General features: G+C 38.5%; 1 protein-coding gene across 2 annotated transcripts in view; it reads left to right on the top strand.

Moving 5' to 3' along the window:
• Positions 1-6,452, top strand: part of TMEM19 (transmembrane protein 19) — a 521,036-nt gene extending 514,584 nt beyond the window's left edge. For both annotated transcript variants that reach the window (XM_044056997.1, XM_044056998.1), the window contains one exon: positions 4,582-6,452. The gene's annotated coding sequence lies outside the window, so the exon portion shown is untranslated. The remainder of the gene's footprint in view (positions 1-4,581) is intronic.
• Positions 6,453-15,974: the final 9,522 nt, after the last annotated feature.

The following is a 15,974-nucleotide window of genomic DNA, read 5'->3' as shown; positions in this document are numbered from 1 at the left end:
TCTCCAGATATTTTAGCTATTGGGGAAGTCCACAAGAAAAAGAAACAGAAGCTTCATCATACAGCTGATCAGATTAAAGTTGTTTATAAGGCGGATGTGATTTCCTTGGCTTAAACTGGTCTGCAGACAGCTAATTCTGGTAGTTTTGTTCCTATACATAGCTCTAGTGCTAGTTTAGCTAGAGACCTTTCTGCTGTTTCAGAGAATGATGAGGAGTCTAATGTGAACAATAGTGATTTCCTAGTTCTCACGGATTCCAGTAACCCTGATTCTTTAGAATGTGAACCTGAGCTTAAGTCTAAACACTTGTTCACTTTTCCTTAGACGATTGCTAAATTTAGTGATTATTTTGCTTAGATGCAGTCGAGAACTTTCCGAGAGCTAGGCAGGGTATATGACCTTATGGAGGATGAGATGCCGAATTCTGTGTCTGTCCCCCTCTTTTACCAGCTTTGGTAAATATTTATAAAGCTGCCTGCAGGACACCAGTATCTATTCGATCAGTCCCTAAAAAGGCTTGGAGAAAATTTAGGGTCTCCTCTGATATGACAGATCTCTTTTCTCATTTGACTGCTGACTTGGCTGTAGTCTCCTCAGCTGCCTGCACAAATAAAAAGTCCTTGGCTTTATCTAATCCAACACCCCCTGATAAAGAAGAAAAATGTCTAGAGCTTCAGGACAAAAGGATGTCTCTTTCTAGTAATCTAGCCTTCGGAATGTTATCAAGACTATATGTGGAAGTTTATTTTACAGTGTGCGTACGGTTTGGATGATTTTGTTGTATCTTTACCTGCAGAGCAAAAGCCTTATATGAATGAAATTGTTTCTAATTTGGCTCTGGTTTAGAAACATGCTTTGAGAGGTTTGCTTGAATGTGCAGATACAGTCTCGAGAAATGGTTCTTCTCTTGTATTAAGACTCTGTGCTTAGTAACGTAATCAGAACATCTCTGGTGATTTAAAAGCAGACATTTTGAATGCACCTTTAAGTTCTGAATTGTTGTTTGAGCCCTCGGTTATGCAGATCCTCAAACAGTGGGATGATAGAGGCAAAAACAGGTGCATGAGTGTCTTATGTTTGTTTTACCCAGGTTCTCCCAAACAATGCATTTTCCTTCCTAGACCAAACAAAAATCCCAGCCAGGGATCCAAAAAGTAATGTCAGGGGGGTTAATGCTTTGAAACCAAACAAGAGGAGTTCCTTTTCAGAAAAAAGATCACCCCCCTGCAAAAGAATGACTGTGCTGAGTCACAGAGCACCCCCCCCCCCACACCAACCTTCCTTTTCTTCCTCTTCCTCCTTCCCACAGGCACTCCCTTAACCTTGCAGCCTGGTTTCAAATAGTCTCAGACAAATGGGTTCCGAGAATAATTTGGAGAGGATATACTTGACAGATAGAAAATTCTTCCCCTTTCAGGGGAATTTCCCCACACCCACCAGACCAGACAGAGCTGTTTCCTCCAGGTCACTATCCCATGGTAGAAGCAGGGGTCATAGAACCAGTGCCTGAGATACACAAAGGGAAAGGATTTTACTCCAGAATCTTTGTTACCAAAACAAAAGCACTATTGGAGATCCGTCCCAGATTTGTCCTTTCTAAACACCTTTGTAAAAGTTCCAAAATTCAAAATTCTCACCTTACAGTTGGTCCTACCATTGCTTTAAAGCCATTGTTTCATGTTGACTCTAGATCTCAAGGATGGTTAACATATTCATATTGCTCCTAATTTCAGGACATTCTTGATATTTTCTGTGTCTGGCTTAAGTTATCAGCTTTCTGTATTACTGTTTGGGCTATCTACTGTACCTCGAGGTTTTACAAAGTGTGTGGTCCCAGTGGCTGCCTATTGCAGAACTGTAGGCATCCACATTTTTCCTTATTTAGATGACTAGCTGATTTGTGCAGATTCTGTATCCAGGTGCTTCAAGTCCTTAAACGAGGTCACATTCCCGTTTCCCACATGGGCTTCAAATTGAACCTTCAAAAGTCCTTCCTCACACCCTCTCAACAAATTGTATTCCTTGGGTGTTGAATAGACACAGCAAAAAGTATGGCCTTCCTGCCAGAAGACTAAGTTCTGAGTTGGTGCGTTTTCTGGGATTTCTGTCTTCCTGTAGCCTCAGCAAGAGTGTTCCTCAAAATTCAAGGCTTCATGGCATCAGTGTGCCTCATGATACACTGGTCAGACTATCCATGAGAAAAATTCAATGGTATTTGAATAATTGTTGTACTTTCAGCCTTTGGATTCCCAGGTTCTGGTACTGGGATTTGTGAAACAGGAACTGTAGTGGTGGAGGGATCAACTGTCTCTGAATCCAGGACTCTCTCTGTCTTCAGACACCAGTCCAGTCTGTCCCGATGGACTCTTTAGGTTTTGCATGGGGGGCAGTGTCCATGAGAGTTCAAATGCAGTGCTTATAGAATCCTCAGGACACACCATAGCACATAAACATAAAAGAGATGTTGGCAGTGATTCATACCTTAAAAGTCCTTCACCACTTATGGACTCTAGGTCCTCTTTTTGTGGTCACAGCCAACACTACGGAAGATGTGATACTTGAGCAAGCAAGGGGGTAAAAGGCCATACCCTCTTTGCCAGTTGGCAATTGATAGCATGGGAGCTGACTCTAAAGCATTATTTGATTCTTCGGGTCTCATGCATTCTGTCAGAACAAAACACAGTGACAGATCAGTTTAGCAGGTCCTGGGCGGAGCATCTTGAGTGTCAGCTCCATGAAGAGGTCTTCCAGGACTTACTCGAGATGTGGGGAATACCTCAAGTAGATCTGTTCTCCTCCTTTCAAGACAGACAACTGAAAAAATTCTGTTCAAGACATCCTTGCAGCCATGCTTAGAAGACAGATTCTCTGTCATTCCCATGGTCAGGAATGTTCCTGTATGTATTTTCATCCTTTCCAATGATTCTCTAGATACTTCTAAAGATTCAGAAAGAATCACATATCACTGTGGTAGCCCCCGTTTGGCCCAGGCAAAGTTGGTTCTTCCTTTTAACGGAATTGGCCAAGGGCAGTTACCACAAGCATCCTCACAGAATGGGTCTGCTTAGTCAGCATCAGAAGTGAATGTTACACCCCATCTAAGAGCAACTGCAGTTGACAGCCTGTATGAATACATTTTGATATGTTTTAGGTACTTGTTCCATGAGAACGTGCAGCAAGTATTTAAGGAGACATGAAAACCTGCAACTACAAAATCATACATTTACAAGTGAAAGAGATTTTGTAGGTGGTGCCTCTCAGGCAGATTTGCAATTCATTACATAGAAGACTGCTTTACTCGTTGCTCTGACATCTGCAAGGTGAGTCTCTGAGCTGCAGGTTCTCATGGTGTGCTAACCCTATTTGATTTTTCATAAGGACAAGGTTGTCTTAAGCACAAATCCATCATTCGTGCCTAAAGTTGTTTCTGAATTTACCTTGAATCAAGCCATCAGTCTCCCAGTACTTTATCCTGATTCAAACAACAAAGGAGAAAAGATTCTACATACCTTGGATGTGCAGAGGCTTATGTACTACCTTGACAGAACTAAGCCCTTTAGGAATGCTGAACAGCTGGTTATCTCCTATGCAGGGTCTAAGAAAGGCATCCTATCTCTTAGCAAACAGTAGCATAATGTTTGTCCTCTGCTGCTGTTTTCTGTTACTTCCACCATGACAAGTCTCTTCCAGGCAAGGTTAAGGTTCGTTCAACTAGGGTCATAAACTCTTTGATGGCAAATTGGAAAGGGGTGGACTCTAGAAGCATTCTAGAGGCAGCAACCTGGCCCTCTGTTCCTACTTTCAGAAAGCACTACAAACTGGATTCCTCTTAAAGGTCCACAATGGGCTTTGCTAGGATTATTCTCCAGGGCCTCCTGGAGGCTTATCCTTCCACCTCTCAAGTAGGGTAAGCCTTGGGAATCTGCCTAGAGTGCCACTGAGGCAGTTTGAATGATGAACATGGTACAGTCGCATAAGTCGTACTTAACTGTAACAGTAAATGTTAAAATTCCTCACTACTTCAGTGGCAGCACCCACTCGCTATCCTTCAGATTGTGCATAGTCGAGGTGGTTTTCAACCTCTTTGATTCAGTTGTTGTTGGATTTAGTTTTTATATGGTATTGTGACTGACTGCAAATTTACTCTTGCTGGATGAATTCTGGCTTGAAGTCCTTCCCTGTCTTTTGTGGAAGTGAAAAATCCTGAACACTCAGTTCATATGACAGCAGAAAACTTCCATTTCATCCGTTTCGGGATATGCTCAGCTAATCAGCTGTCACAGGAAAAGAAAAGGAGGGGAGTCTGAGCTTTTGAAAGCTGGCCGGTAGTGGGTTACCTTGGCAGATAACCCAATATCCACCGAGGCACTGAAGAATTCTAACATCTACTGTTAAGTCAGTTATGCAACTGTACTCTTCCATATATTTTGCAACTATACACAGTAAGAAACCCTCTTTGGAATGGAATATAGCACATGGGGTATGAAATGTTTGCATTAGCTGGGAGTTTTTTCAGCCTTTTTGGTCTTGACATTAATCCATTTCTGCTGTTATAACCTTGCCTTTTCTTGCCTTTGGCAGACATGAAGTTCCATCTGCATTAGTTGGACTGCTGTGGAGGATATATCGGACTCGTCATTCACTACTGAATAAAAGAAAGTATTATGAAGTTAGATAAAATGTTGTATGCAGTAGAGCATCGGATGTGGAGTATGGCAGAATAAGCACTGTTGCTGTACCCTTTTGGTTGGTGTAGACATATGGTTAGAATACTTTTGAATGTTATGAACTACTAAGAGCTAAGTCTGAGCTGATGTACTGTCAAACTAAAACCTTACTGAGCTTCTCTTTGTATTGATGTTTCTTGAATTAGTCACACTTATTTCTCTGATTCCTAGCAGGTCCATGTAAGTTTATTGCCTTTCTTGCATAATCTTTAGTGGGATTTCTCAATATCCATTAAACAAGACTGTTTGTCATCTTAAAATTCATTTGTATCTGCTAATATAGAAATAATGCTTCATATATTTTCTTACAAAGCAAGTTAATAGATATTGTTTCTTTATATTATTAATGGTACAAAATTATGTTTTGTAACTTTATCACATTTGGCAGCCTGTGATGTGCTTACCAGTACATGCATTAATTGTAGTATATTGAGTAAAAATTTGTATTTATTTCTTGTAATTTTTTAAGGCTGCATTTACGTTGTCACTCTGTAGTTTGATTTCTTTGGAAAGGTTGTCAGAGTGAACTCTTTTTGTTCTAAAAAATAACTTTGTTCTAAAAAAATGCTCTCTTCTGCAGTTTCCCAGTAAGTTTAGAGAAATAATTTAAAATTCATATATGTTTATTGAACCTTAATATGCATTTCCTGATAACTCACTTAAGGCTGTAATTTCAACGTTTTTTGGGTGTGAGAAACAATCTTTTTTACTCACAGTTCTTATTGACTGGTCATTATGCTCGCACACCTACTCTTCCAGCTTCAGTGTGGGCTGTGGAGCTGTATGTCAGTATATAACCTGTAAGCAAGGGAAATATATGTGGAGATGTAGTGTAATTTTCTCCTTGCCTCTTAGGAGGTTAGAACCTGTAAAGTTCTGCTTTACTTCTAGCAAATGCAAAACAACAATGTATTCATAGTTTAACTGCAGGGAAAAGTTAAGTGTACTTCAAGAGCATGTTACTGTAGAACTGTATTGTTAAATATGAAGCTCCCCTATTGTAATTTACCATACAGTTTCTTGCTGTCTTGTATATGAATAAATGGCTTAATACAATGTGCATACTTAAGAGAGTTGTACTTTTAGGGGGTTTATTACTATAATCTGTGAAAAGTGCATTTCATTTTTTATAGTCAGGGAGTTTCATAACTCATTAAATAATAGCTGAGATATGCTTTTAATTTGTGTACCACATCATGTTTATTTTTATAATGAAATGCCAGTATATGTGACAGGAATGGAACATTTACATTTATACTGTTTTTTAAAAAGGCAGAAAATTTGATAAACCAATGAGATGCATGTGGTCTCTCAAGGTTCACAACGACGTACCTTGGAGATTGTAACAAAACTTGTATGTGTGGAATTGCTCAGTGAACCAAGGTTTTCAGTGCACCTTCTGAAGAAAATGCAGCACCTTTTTAGAAATGACACGTCTGCCATCAAATCCAGACCCACTGATTATTTTATGCTGTGAAGTACTCTTTTAACAAAGAGCTGTTATTCAAATTAATGTGATATGCTTTTGATTCCTGTTTGTTCCTTTATATCCTGATGCTTTGCTTTCTTTAGCTACAGTAAAATACATTTAGTGACCACATTGCCTTAAAATAGTGTCACTATTTACATGCTCCATGTTATAACAGAGGTATTTTGTTTAAATTCTCTGTGTAACATTTTGAAGCTTCAGTTAAATGTAATATATTAAAATACTTATGAACGTGCTGTGAGTACATCATTTTTCCGACTTTGCTTTTTGAATTTAAATGTAAAACTGGAAGTATGTTATAGTGGTTAAGGTACTGTCTGCAAAGCTAATGACTTGGGTTTGAATATCCTACGTATCATTGTTTGTATGACTGATACCAAGCATGTCCTTTAACTTTAGGGAACTTCTGCCGTACAGGATAACATGGCTGGCCCAGATTCCAGAGCATTTCATCTTTCCTCCTTCTGAACGGATGGACATCCTCTCACGCGGATGTCAGAATTTTGGTAGAATAAGGAGCATGTTGTCCTACACCATCTTCAGTTCTTTCTTGCCACAGCAGAAGATGGAATGCATTGTTGTGTTATGGTTGTTTCTCTGCAGCCTAGCTTCTGGAGATCAGATATGTAGCCCATTAGGGAACATTTCCTGTCTGCATTTCCCTGCAATTGTATGCTAGCTTGTTTTAGTTTTAAGCATCAGTACTAAATGTCAGATTGTTAAGAAAAAGTTAATTGTGCAGAATGTAGGAAGCAAATTTCTCATGATTCTTTCCGTAGTAAACATGAATTCTGTGTGTGGCCTGAGCACAGCATGCATGATCATCCCCATTCTATGAGGTTTAATGAGAGAACAAATGGAAAGCAAAATCTCTCTGGAACTGTTATTTTGGGACTCACACATCTGGTGTTGGATTGCTGTAGCATTGACCAGACACAGTACTAATGTCCTGCCAAAAATTGCAGTAGTACTTGAAGGAAGGCCCTGTAGAGAAGATACAGCATAAGGTTAATAGGCTCATGAATATCAGATGCGACAAAGTGGCTAAGTAGCCAACAGATGTAATTGTTTGTACAGACACCTCTGACACAAACCCTGTTGAGGTTACCACAGTCTTGTATGTAGGCACATCCTCATGATACAACTGTGCTTTGTTGTTGGTTGGTCTAGAAGCATCATTATGGACTTCAGGTTTGATGCTCAGATTATAGCTGCCAAGGATGAGGGCAATGTTCCCTTGCTTGTAAGTAAGTGAGGATGTCAATGGTACTTGGATCAAGGTCTTGGGTGCCTTCCCATGACCAGAGTCCAAGGTGGTCCCTACAGTCAATCACAGGAAAACTCAAGTCAAAACTAAAATGAACATCTGCCACCTTGCCACGGCCTCTGCTTTAAGGAATCCTATCTTCCTTCTACATCCTAGGTTGTACAGGAATTTTTTAGGGTGGCCCAAGATTTTATGGAATTTCTGAGAACCAGGCAGTCAACTTCAGTTATTGTTGGGCGTCCCTTCTCCAGAAAGGAAAAATGAATCCTTACCCTCCGGATGATTCTGACAAGTCTAACTCAAAGATGGTTGAACTAGACCAAATGTCTTCCATTCTACCTTGTCCTCTACATCTTTACCACAGGATGTCTCATTTGAGGAAATCCTTCACAGGAAGACCTGGAATATGATACAGGGAGCCTCTGGGCCTGAAACACGCAAAACCATTGAACCCTTCTGCAATGATAGAAGCCCTGGAAGATGCACTTGCTAATACTTCATCAATGCCATATTTCCTCTATTCTGCACCTGACCATTTTAAAGGGTCAGTGACTCCCACAATATCTTTATAAAAATCCTTTGGAAGATTCAACTATGATGTCCTTAGATTATAGCAAGAGAACTACTGTGGCTACTACCAGGAGTACTCTTCCCAGTGACAGCAAGATCGTAGACAGATTTTAGAGGAAAACATCCTGGTATGGATTCAGTGTTGAAGACATACCTGCGTGAAGATTAAGCCCCTGCCAAATCATGTAAAAGCAAAACTCCTAAATGCCCCTCTGGATAAGAGAAGGACTGTACAGTCTGTAAAACATCATTTCCCTCTTTAGCTCCTAGATATTTTTGCGAAAGGATAGATATGTCTGTGGTGAATATGTATTTTAAGAAGAGGGAGGAGCATAGAGTGATGCACAAGAGTGGAGGAAGATACACACAGGTGGGTTATATTCTATGCAGGAGTGCCAGTCTGAAGGAGATTTGGAGACTGTAAAGTGGTGACAGGGAAAAGCGTAGTTAGGCAGCATAGGATGGTGGTCTGTAGGATGACATTGGTGATCAAGAAGAGGAGGAGGAGAGTGAGGGCAGTGCCAAGGATCAAGTGGAAGTTGAAATAGAATGATTGTGAGGTGGAGTTCAGGGAAGAGTTAAGATAGGCACTGGGAGGCACTGGGTGGCAGTGAAGAGTTACCAAATAGTTGGGTAGCTAAAGCAGAGCTTGTAAGGGAGACCGCTATAAAGGTGCTTGGTGTGACATCTGGTCAGAGAAAGGAGAACAAGGAGAGCTGGTGGTGGAATGAGGAAGTACAGGGGAGTATACAGAGAAAGAGGTTGGTGAAGAGGAAGTGGGATTGACAGAGAGATGGAGAAAGTAGTCAGCAGTATAAGGAGATGAGGCAGATGGTGAAGAGAGTGGTGGCGAAGGCTAAGGATAAGTCGTATGAAGAGTTGTATAAAAGGTTGGACACTAAGGAGGGAGGAAAAGGACCTGTACCGATTTGCTAAACAGAGAGGGGACTGAGCTGATAAAGATGTGCAGCAGGTAAGGGTGATAAAGGATAATGAGGGAAACATACAAACAGAGGGTGTGTTGAGCAGATGGAAAGAGTATTTTGAGGGGCTGATGAATGAAGAGAATGAAAGAGAGAGAGGGTTGTATGATTGGGGATAGTGAATCAGGAAGTGCAACGGATTAGCAAGGAGGAAGTAAGGACAGCTGTAAAGAGTATGAAGAATTGAAAGGCTGTTGGACCAGAAGACATACCTGTGGAAGCATGGAGGTGTTTAGGAGAGATGGCAGTGGAGTTTAACCAGATTGTTTAATGAAGTCTTGGAAAGTGAGAGGATACTTGAGGAGTGGAGAAGTGTTTTGGTACTGATTTTTAAGAATAAGGGTGATGTGCAGAGGTGTAGTAACTACAGAGGGATAAAACTGATCAGTCACAGCATGAAGTTATGGGAAAGAGTAGCGGAAGCTAAGTTAAGAAGGGAGATGATTAGTGAACAGCAGTATGGTTTCATGCTGGGAAAGAGCACTACGGATGCAATGTTTGGCCTGTGGGTGTTGATGGAGTAGTGTAGAGAAGGTTGGAAGGGGTTGCATTGCATCTTTGTGGACTTAGAGAAAGCATATGACAGGGTGCCTAGATAGGAGTTGTGGTATTGTATGAGAAAGTCAGAAGTGGCAGAGAAGTATGTAAGAGTGGTACAGGATACGTACGAGAGTAGTGTGACAGTGGTGAGGTCTGTGGTAGGAGTGACTGATGCATTCAGGGTGGAGGTCGGATGGCATCAAGGATCAGCTCTGAGCCCGTTCTTGATGTTCCTCGTGTTTCACTGTTGCAGTCATCACATTTGGGTTATCTGCTTGCAGTAGCCCTCAGTCGGCCTGATTATCAAAGTCTTGGGTCCTGCGTCGGTTGCCGTCTCATCTTCCGTGACGTCAGGTCGTCAGGGGTATAAAGCATGCAGCCAACGCCATTAGTCTTTCTTGCCATGCGGTGCCCAAAGCAGAAGCAGTTCGCAAGTGCCGGTCGGCCGACTCCTGAAATTTCGTTTTCGAGTTTCAGAACTGAAGTCTTCAACTAAAGCGAAGTACCCTGTTGGGGAAACCTTTTCTTGCTCTAAACCGATATCAGTAAAAGTCAATAATTGTATTTCTTGTGGAAAGCAAATACCTCATAAAGATTTTCATTCGTACTGTATTCCTTGCCTAGGGCCTGACCATGACGTACCTCGCTGTTGGTTTTGTGCCTTATTTAAACCACGAACTATTCATTATCTGTATATTTTCGCTTCTAAATATTTTGGTACACGGTTCAATTATCCAGATATGTCTTCAGTAAGCCACCTGACTACTGACACTCCGAAAAAATGCAAAGATAAAGACAGAGGCAGGCCGCTTAGGTCCAAAGCTGCCGACAATGCCTAAGCTAGTCACCAGTTCGCCGGTACTCAGTGAGGTGCTTTTGCACCGCTACTTCAGATTCACAGGCCTCTAATGAGACCCATTCGGAGTCCGGTATGCCACGAGATGCTTCAACTATGGAACCCACGGATTTCTCTACCTTGGATGGGTCCGGAGCCACTGTGCAGGCACCGGCTTCTGCGGGTGTATTCAGGCCTACTGACTTACATATTAAACAGACGCCGTCTTTTTCTTCAAGGCCTAAAACTCTAACCATGCCTAGGAAACAGACGCCCAGACCACATGGTCAGGCCTCTATGTCTAAAAAACAAATTATAAGAATGGCTGAAGACCTTATTATTTTAATCAGGGGAAGCCAACCTTCCCCCCCTAAGAGACCTAGGACTGAATTTGCTTATGATACTTCTGACCAAGATTCTGAAATTTCTGTCTCCTCTGATGACCAGGACTTACCTTTATCTACCTATGAGGATTCTGATGCAGAGGACTGTATTCCCTCTGCTTTTCCCCCAGAGGATTTTTTTTTGGTGAAACCTTGCATACTCTTAGGGAGCATTTTTGCTGGGAAAGCCAGGATTACTCTGATTCTAAAAAGAGGCTTAGCGATTTCTTACTCCTGCCCCAACTCAGGCCTTTAACTGTCTCTCCTGTGCTGGGCATTGTTGACGATGCCTTTTCGGAATCTAGCTTGGCCCCTGACTCTCTACCTCCTGCTCCCAGAAAACCTGATAGATATTACAGGGTTCCTGATTCTCACAAGTTTTTTTAAAAGTCCTACTGCGGATCCTGAGACCATTTCACAGGGACCAAAGGGCATTAAGGCTGCTACTGCCAAAAATCATACCCCCTCTGATAGAGATTCCAGGGCCCTGGATAGATGGGGTAAGAAGGTATACACCTCTGCAACCTTGGCCATCAGGGCCTTAAATTGCCAGTTTCATGTGTTAAAGTATCAGCAGCATATTATTGGATTGCTTAAACAGAAAATGGTGTTGATTCCTGATTGTGCTGAAAATAAGGATTTACAGGATTTAATGCATTCTGCTGAACAGGTTGGAAAACATACTTTGGAATGTGGTTTTGATTCACTAGAGGCAACTTGCAGGGCTGCTGTCACCGGGTCTGTACTTAGAAGGCATGCTGGCTTAAGGAGCAATCTTTGCCAAATCATGTTAAAACTAAATTGCTGGATGCTCCCTTAAATCAGGACCGCCTGTTTGGCAACAAAGCAGAAGTAGTTCTTAAAAAGATGGAGGAAAAAGCTAAATCTATGCAAACTGTTAAAGTTTCTTACAAGTGCAGCCTCCAAGATTTAGTAGGCATTGGCCCTCAAATAATTGGTCCTTTCCTGCCTCTTCCAGGCCTTCTCAGTTCAAACCCAGAACCAGCAGAACACCCAGGCTTCAGTCCCAGGGTATGCACAGGACTAAGTAGTGGGGGGCTCCCACTTCCAAATCAGGGAGTAGAAAGACTCCTCCCTCCCCCAATGGTAAGCTGTCTCAATGACTTAACTTTAAAACTTCCAAGCACTTCTCAATTGACTGCTCCTTTAGGAGGAAAGATTGCTCTCCAAGCAAAAAACTGGGAACTCATTACCCAGAACAAATGGTTGTAAAAAGCAAGGTGAGGCCGATGCCAATAAGGAGATGAAACAGATTCCAAAACAAAACTTCCAGGTACTAACCAACTCCAATTAGCCACAAGAACAACTCTGGAACACTGCTTTATTGTTGACCTAGGACTTCTTCAGAATACATTCTATCATTCTACCTCACTCTTTTATACATTGTTGATTATTCAATAATCATTCAATTAATGACCTAATTTCCCGCCATAAATTCTTAAAAGGGAAATGGCATTATTTTAAAAAAACCCTATTATTTAAATACAAAACATATTCATGCATCTCTACCTCATGTGTACTTTTACTAAATTAATTATACATTAATATACTTAAAAATAACTTATAAGGTATCCAAATGATCTATTTGTAAGTTTTGTGCAAATACTTATTCTTACAAATATATATAAAAAACCATTATTAATGATGAATTTATCTTATGTACATTAATAATGTTTTGTACTCATACTGTCGTAAATATACTCAATTGGAACCTATATGTTGTTAAATGTTCCTGTATGAATATTTTATGTACCATTATATCTATGTATAAAATGTGATAAAACAGTGTACTACTAGTGTACTTGATTATTATCAATTGACTTAACCATATTTTATTGGAGTATATGGTATGCATATTTCTTACTTAATACAATTAATGTGTATATGTTATTTTGTACATATAGTATGCAACCATGTTAGTTACTAATTCTATTATATTTATGTATTTCTATAAATTGTTCCAATAAATTGATCATATTGTATTATTGCTAATGTATTTACAAGAATTAATCATAATATAATGTAATGTATATTGTTGATATTATATATCATTTATTATATATTCTATTCAATTTTAATAATGGCATGATGGTCATATATTCGTTTATACCCGGAGGTATACATGAATTGAGTAATATTTGCCATTTTAGTTCTTCCATATCCAAGTGATACATGGTGATCCTTCCTTGTAAATCCTGTTTTATTTGAGTTACAACCATAAATTTAAATGTATGATTATTGTATTCCATAATATGTCTTGCTAAAACATTACTATTTTTCTGATGCTGAATATCTAATAAATGCTCTTTAATTCGTTCTCTAAATTTTCTCTTCGTTTTTCCCACGTAAAAGGCCTTACATTGTTGACACAAAGCTATATATACTACATTGATTGTATAACAATTATAATGCCCATGTATTTTTATATTACATTCATTAATCCTAATATTAGTACCGGTTTCATGAATATAACTACATGTACTACATGTCCCACATCTAACATTTCCATCTCTTACACTTGTATATTTTTCAGTATTTCTTTTGTTTTCTAATATATTTTTGAAGGAAGGACTCTTCTTGTATACAAATTTTATTATTCCATTAAATATTTGTCTCCCAATTTTATCATTAACAAAGAAATCCCAATTTCTCTTAATAATGTGTTCTATGTCTTTGGAACAATCATCAAATTTAATAATGTATAATGGGATGTTATTATAAGCTTGTTGATCCATTATATCTTCATTATTAATTGATATTGCACCAGTTGTTAAAATTGCCGTATATGTTCCATTTTTTCTTTTATTTATTACTTCATTAAATATTTGAACACAAAATTGTTCTGGATATCCCCTATTCATGAATAATTGCATGATGTATTTCATTTCTTCTAAGAAATCTACTTCTTCGCTGACCATCCTGGCTGCCCTGACCATCTGCCCCTTAACTATGGCTTTTTTCTGATGGCCAGGGTGCCAGCTATCAAAATGCAAATACGCATTTGAAAATGTGGGTTTTCTATGTATTTTTGTTTTCAAAATATTTGTTTGTTTATCATGTGTTATATCTACATCCAGGTAGTTAATATTATTTTCTTGGACATTATAGGTAAATTTCAAAAATTTTTACTGTATTATTTATATATTGTAGGAATTTTTCCAATATGTTTATATTTTTATCTGGATTCCATATGATAAAAATATCATCCAAATATCTGGTATACATTATCAGATGTTCACGAAACTCTGTTGTAAATAAATAGTTTTGTTCCCAATAACTCATTATTATACATGGGGCACAAGGTGCCCCCATACTACTACTGATTTGTTGAAAATAACTACCTTCAAAAAATATGTAGTTATTATTGAGTACTATTTCCATTAAATTTATTAATATATTAATTTGATCTTGTTCATTGTCAAAAATAGTTGTTCTTCCAGCCATAATAGGCCTACATCATGGGGTATTGTAGTAAATAAATTTACTACATCTATTGTGATGAAAATATATTCTTTTTTCATAGTTATTTGATTAAGTCTACTCAAAAAATCCCATGAGTCTTTAGTTATATAACTGAAAGATTTCATACTTTCCTTAAAGAAATGATCCAAATATTTGCTTATATTACATGTAACACTTCTATTTCCATCTACTATGGGCCTAAAATCCAAGTTGTCAAGGCCTTTATGTATTTTTGGTATTCCGAAGATACCACTGATTACTGGATGTTCATTTCTCAGAAAATCATATTCTTTTTCAGTGATACCCCCTTGGTATAACATGTCTTCTAACATTGTTTCAATTCTTTTATATGCTATATGTACTTGATTTCTACTTATTTCTACATATGTTTTGCTCATTAACATGTTAGTCATGTATAGGCTGTAATCATTATAATCCAATATAACTATACCATTACCTTTGTCAGGTCTCATGACTCTTAATTTTGGATCATTTTGTATATCTTTGAGAAGCTGTTTTTCAGTTGTTGTAATATTAACATGTTTGTTATATTTGTATTGCTTATAAAATGTTCTTATATCATATTCACTTCTCCTTTCAAAGTACATAATTTCATCATTCATGGGTGGATTGAATAGACTTGGTTTCGTGAACATTTTCTTTACCCCAGTTTGACATTCAATGTTATTATTAAAGTATACCTTTAAATTTAATTTTCTGGAAAATAACTTTAAATCTAATATAGATTGTACCATATTGCCTTTAATACATGGGACAAAATTGAGTCCTTTTGAAAATAGATCAGCATGTTCTGCTGTAATATCTTTGGAAGAATAATTATATATTTTGTAATCTTTCTTTGTATTCATTATAACACTTGGATTACATAAAAAATACTCATTATGTTCTGTTGTCAAATTCATATTCAAACATGCTGCTATATCTACATCATGTAGTTGCATACTATTGTCACTCTGAATAATATAATTATCTGGATTTTGATTTATATAAAAATTGACCAAGTAATTTTGATTATCTAAACATTCTGTTACATACACATCTCCATTTTTATCTCTTACATTATACCCATCATTGCTTAACCCATCTTCGTTGTACTGATATGTACTTAATTCTAGTAATATATTGTCATGCTCATTATTATTTTGTGCTTGAAGCAATTGAGTATTAAAACAACAGCCATTATCATAATCTTGTACATTACTATTATCACATATCACATTCATATCAGGTACATTATCATCGGAAGAAGACGTTGTAATAATGCAGTTGTCCTGTATACAAGCAAACTTATCTTTGAAGTTTATGCGGGACTTACTCACGTTATGCTGATGGTGTTCTAAATGTACCATAGGCGAAAGAACATAAGGTTCTTGGAGAAAACCCGTTGCTTTCTGTACTCCCGCTTTTTCATCAGTGATACAGTTTACATTCTCCGTTTTTTGCCCGCAGTTAGTCCCAAAAAAGTCTGTTTGGGTCTGGCACCTGTCTTTTGAAATTCTTGCTGGTTGTTCACTTCATTATGATTCCTTAAACGATCCAACCATCTTCCGCCTTCTTCCGTGCTTTCCTCGCCTTCTGTGCGGATGTTGTCGTCATCACCCTCAAGCGGCGGATTGACGTCATCGATATTGGCCGAATGTTGTTGTATTTGACCGTTGCTATGGTTGCTACTATCT

The sequence above is a fragment of the Protopterus annectens genome, chromosome 15.part0, assembly GCF_019279795.1.
Source record: "Protopterus annectens isolate FY-2018-M chromosome 15.part0, PAN1.0, whole genome shotgun sequence".
Lineage (NCBI taxonomy): Eukaryota > Metazoa > Chordata > Ceratodontiformes > Protopteridae > Protopterus > Protopterus annectens.
This window is presented reverse-complemented; position numbering and strand designations above follow the sequence as displayed.